We start from the raw sequence: 5,541 nt of genomic DNA on the forward strand, positions 1-5,541 counted from the left end.
GGTGATCCTCCCACCTCAGTCTCAGCAGTAGCAGGGATTACAGACGTGTGCCACATCACCTGGTTCACTGTATGGAGTCTTAATGCCACTCAGGGCAGGCTGTATTTTCTTCATGGGGGTGAGGTCTGATGAAGGTTTTGATGAGAGGAGTCCCATGGGTGGGCTGTCCTGGCGGTGGCCTGAGAGATTGGAATACAGGGGAACAAAGGGCAGCAGGACTAAGGCAGAAGACCACCGTGGGGGCGCAAAGATGGAGGGGTGGTGAGGAGGCCGCATCTACAGGGACACTGGGTGGGGACAGGGGATGAGTGGGTGAGAGTCGGGGCCTGACGGGATTCAAAAGTGACTGAAACGGTGATAGAGGGTTATTTATAGAAATAGAGAAGTCACAGAGAGAAGGTGCCTTTGAGTCGGGGAGGGGACGGGAAGAAGAAGGAGGGAGTAGATCTTTATTTTGAACCTGGTGGTTGTCAGTGGTTTGCTGTACATCTTGGGGGGCCAACGGTGAACAGCAGGGGCTCCCTAAAACCTTGTCTGGAACACATTCAGCTTCTTCCTTGCCCACGCTCCTCCACCCCGCCAGGTGCTGAGCTCACCATTTGTGATTCTTGGCCTTACATTCTGCACCTCCCAGTGGCACTGGAACCTTGGATGCCCCCAGAGCTGCAGGGCCCCAGTCACCAGCTGGTGCTGAGGGTCAGAGACTGCAACTGTGCAGGCCATGTCTGCAGGTGCTCCCCTGCAGGTGCAAGGCCTCCGGGGGCGGGGTCTCTTTCGGACCTTCAGGGAAGTTGCAGATAAAGAATTTCCTTAGAGAGGGTGAGTCCTCCTCCCAGACCCAGCAAGGCCTTCTCTATGTTTCCCTGGAAAAACCTCTTCCATCCTTCCGAAGCTCCAGGCCTTGTTTGTGGGTGTGACAGCCGTGCCTGGATCCAGTGTCAGCAGGGGAAGGCGGAGACATTTTGGTTCAAGAGGCCATGGCAAAGGCACTGCCTGGCAGATGGAGGAGGGAGCTTCCTGCTGCTGGAGTGGCTGTCCTGGCTGTGAGTATCGTGTCCCCTCCACTCACCTGTTCCCCTCTTTTTTTTATTTTTTTTATTTTTATTTTTTTTAGGCTGAGTCTTACTCGGTGGCCCAGGCCGGAGTGCAATGGTGCAATCTCAGCTCACTGCAACCTCTGCCTCCCGCGTTCAAGCGATTCTCCTGCCTCAGCCTCCCAAGTAGCTGGGATTACAGGCGCCCGCCACCACGCCTGGTAATTTTTGTATTTTTAGTAGAGACGGGATTTCACCATGTTGACCAAGCTGGTCTCAAACTCCTGACCTCAGGTGATCCACCCAACCTCAGCCTCCCAAAGTGCTGGGATAACAGGCATGAGCCACTGCGCCCGGCCTTCCCTCCTCTTTTCAAATACTCTACTGGTACAGGGAAAAAACTTTTGAACTCAAATTTTGGACTTGAATTCATTCCAATTCTAGGAAGAAGCAAACTAGAGTGTAAGTAAGATTCATTCATTCATTTTCTCACCCAAGAAGTGTGTATGTTGTGTCTACTCCATGTCAGATAAATGGTAGCTAAGCTAAAATCCCCCCCACCCCTGAAAAGCTAAGAGTTGGGAGGTACAGATATGTAAACAGGCAAGAACGGTGTAGGAGCGGCCCATGACCCAGATTTGGGGAGCTTGGGGGTGCCTCTGCAGAGGAAGTGTTGCCTCAGCTGAGACCTGAGGCGGGTAGGAAACTGTCCCAGGCAGGGCAAAAGGGACAACAGTGATCTCTGCAATGAGAACAGCAGGAGCAAAGGCCTGGATGAGAGAGCATCCCTGCCTCACTAGGCACTAGAAGATCCTCAGCTTAAGGAAACCAGGTATTCTAAAGATGCCTGCTCAGTAGGTCTCAACCCTGGCTGCACATTAGAATTACCTGGAAGCTTGAAAAAAATGCAGCAGTCTGGTACCCCATCCCTAGAGGTTCTGATTCCCTGGGTCTGGGGAAGGTCATGGGCACCGGCATTTAAAAAGTTCCCAAGCTCCCCATATGAGTCTAACCTGCAGCCTGGGCTGAGGACACTTACTGCTGGTTTGTTTGCTGAGGTTTGCTAATTACAGGCTGGTCTCACTCAAGGGAGTGAGAGGTTGAAGCTGCTGAGTGTAGTGGGAAGAAGGGGAACAGCAGGTCTTTAAAATGAGTCTTTTTTGCATCCCTGAACTGGCTGAGCCAGTGGCACTCTCTATGGGGAGTCAGCTTCTCCCCATGTCCCCTCCTCTCCATCTCTTTGTTCCCACTGCCACCACCTTGTGCTGGCCCCTTGCCTCTTCAGGGATCTCCCAACCAGGCCCCTGCTGCTCAGGCAGTCAGTGTGACCTTGACCCTAGGCACAGACAGGTTCCTGTGGCTCCTGGCCTGGATGGGATGCACCCACCTCCCACAGGCTCCTGAGAGAGCACATGGCTGTAATCCTCCAGCCTCACACCTGCTACCCCTCGCTTCACAACTTATTCTACCCTGAGAAACCCCACACTTGTCATTCCCTCCCCACCTTCATTTCCCTTCCTGGAATGTCCTCTCTGCCTTCTCTACCTGAATTCCCTGTGTTCCTTTAAGAGGCTCAGGCCGGCTGGGCGCGGTGGCTCAAGCCTGTAATCCCAGCACTTTGGGAGGCCGAGACGGGCGGATCACGAGGTCAGGAGATCGAGACTATACTGGCTAACCCGGTGAAACCCCGTCTCTACTAAAAAAAAATACAAAAAAACTAGCCGGGTGAGGTGGCAGCCCCTGGAGATGAATTCAGTGCATTCTCTGCACACCCAGCCCACACCGCCTGCCCACATGCCTGCGTGGGAATGGTAAGACCAGATTTCTCCAGCAGCCTTCGGCCTTTGCTTGCCAGGCCTAGTGGCTGAGGTGAGGGCAGCGGCCAGGGCCTGCCTGCAGATGTTCATGCCATTTGGGCTGCTCTCCTTGTTTTAAAATGAGGAAATTGTGGGCTGGGCGTGGTGGCTCACTCCTGTAATCCCAGCACTTTGGGAGGCCAAGGCAGGCGGATCACCTGAGGTCGGGAATTCGAGAACAGCCTGACCAACATGGAGAAACCCTGTCTCTACTAAAAATACAAAATTAGCTGCCGTGGTAACGCGTGTCTGTAATCCCAGCTACTCCAGAAGGCTGAGGCAGGAGAATTGCTTGAACCTCGGAGGCAGAGGTTGCTGTGAGCCGAGATCATGCCATTGTACTCCAGCCTGGGCAACAAGAGTGAAACTCGGTCTCAAAAAAAAAAGAGGAAATTGTGGTTCCCTCAGAAGAGAGACTTGTCAAAGGTCATTCTGTAAATGACAGAGTTGGCATTTATTAAGTCTCAGGTTTGAGACTGCTGCCTCCAGGGTTTTTCTGGCTTTGTGTTGACAATGCCAGATTTTCAAGGCGGGGTGGAGGAGTGTAGGAATTAGGGGGAGCTGCTGTGTGACCCGCATCTTTCCTCTGTCTTCCACCCAAGTGTCCTTGTGCCCCCAGCTACTTTCTCCAATTTGCCTGATTTCATCCTGGGTGTTTTGTGTTTGGCTTTCACCACTGACTTCTACAGGCCCCCTGACAGTGACAACGACTCTTAAGCAGCCTTGTGGTTTCACAGCGCCATCCCTGCCAGGAGCTAGTTTCTTCAGAGCCTTGGTCCGCCAGCTTGGGAGCCTGGGAATGGGTGTGCCCCATGAGAGGGGCAGCCAGGGACAGAGAGCAGAGAGACTGTTAGTGGGATGTTTCTGCCTGTGTGTCCCTAGGTGTCTGCATCTGCGTGGTAGCAGCCCAGCATGAGGCTGAGGGTGAGGGAGGCATGCCCGGGCACGTCTGCTGGGGCAGGCTGGCCAGGCTCCTGAGAAGACCAAGGAGATCCTTGGGAGAGGTGACTGGATCTGAGGAATGGAGAGAATGCCCGCATCAGGGGAGGGGAGGAGAGCCGGAGCAGGGACGGGTATTGATGAGGAGGCTGTAATGGGGGTGGCTAATAGTAGTGGTGGGTAGCATTTATTGACTATTTACCAGATGCCTGGCACTGGCTTAGGTCTTTTACATATATTGGATCATTTAGTCCTTAGAACAACACCATGAAGTGAGATTTATCTCCGCTTTTCAGATTTTACATTTTGCAGTTTACAGGTAAGGAAACTGAGGCTCACGTCACCAGTCATCATTGTCATCATTGGGGTCCCTGCCTGTCTGAGCCTCTGACTACTGTCCTCTCTGGAGACCTTGAGAGCCCCTGTGGGGACATCTGGAACAGCTGGGTGGGGTTCTAGGGGTGGGGGAGCTGGAGTGGTGTGGCTCAGAGCCAGGCAAATATGGATTTCTATTGTTTTTGTGTCTCAGACTGGCAGGGTCTAGGAAGTCTTGGGTAACATTTATAGATCTTTAAAAAACTGAATTGTTTTCACGCTGGACTCCAAGATAATGAACTTTCTTTAGCCTTTTTTCATAAGGAGGTGTGGCTTTCTCTAAAAGACTCCTTCAGAATGCTGACTGTGATGGCTCCTCTGGGCCATACTACTACGAATTGGCACAAAAACTAACAGCTCAGACCCTCCTGGGCCTAACTGCAGAGGAAAACAATTCCTGGAGTGTCATAGTTGGCCACAAGCTGAACATGAGTAAGCAGCAGAGATGCTGATTTGTAAGAAAAAGCTGATTTGTGACAGTGTGATCTGCAAAACAGGGAACTGTCCTCCTCCCCCAATTTGTGTAAGGCCAAGTGGCTTACTCTGAGTTGGTCCCAGGGCTTTATTTCTAGGCCACCTGTTAGGAATGCAGAACCCCTTGCCTTGCAGAATTACTGCAGGAATGGAGGCACAGTTCTGAAGCTAGCTTGGAAATGCCCACCTATAGCTCAGAACCTCATATTTATGAGAAAACAATAGGAGAAAGCAATTCAGCTGTGATGTGCAGCTAATTTTCACCATTCTTTTGTTATGACCAGAAAATGCCCCATTGGACACTTTGTGAAGGGAGTGATGATGTCATGGCCAGAGGCACAGCTTCTTTTAATTTTCAGGTTGTTAGTATTTGGCGAAGCCTGCCTCTTTCCACCCCCAACCCCTACTGGATTTTTCTGGAAGGCTTTTAGCTCTTTCCTCAATTGTGCACACATGTGTGCACACACACACAGAGACACATACACAGACATCCCCCCCACAGACAGACACAAACATAGCATATACACAGAGACACACACACAGACACACCGCACACATAGACACACAGACACACCACACACATACCACACACACAGACACACACCACACACAGACACGTACCACACACAGACACACCACACACAGACACACACGACACACAGACACACACCACACACAGACACACCACAAACACAGACACACCGCAAACACAGACACAGCACACACAGACACACAGCACACACACAGACACAGCACACAGACATACACCACACACAGACACACCACACACACAGACACAGCACACACACAGACACACACCACACACAGACACAGCACACACACAGACACACACCACACACAGA

At 51.8% G+C, this 5,541-nt stretch overlaps 1 long non-coding RNA gene across 2 annotated transcripts in view; it reads left to right on the forward strand.

Annotated features, from left to right (window-relative positions):
- Positions 1-823: 823 nt before the first annotated feature.
- LOC108539858 (uncharacterized) overlaps positions 824-5,541 on the forward strand; it is a 48,599-nt gene continuing 43,881 nt past the window's right edge. For both annotated transcript variants that reach the window (XR_001888502.1, XR_001888503.1), the window contains exon 1: positions 824-1,043. This is a non-coding gene — a long non-coding RNA (uncharacterized LOC108539858). The remainder of the gene's footprint in view (positions 1,044-5,541) is intronic.

Source organism: Rhinopithecus bieti, unplaced genomic scaffold (assembly GCF_001698545.2).
Source record: "Rhinopithecus bieti isolate Rb0 unplaced genomic scaffold, ASM169854v2 scaffold_15676, whole genome shotgun sequence".
Taxonomy (NCBI): Eukaryota; Metazoa; Chordata; class Mammalia; order Primates; family Cercopithecidae; genus Rhinopithecus; species Rhinopithecus bieti.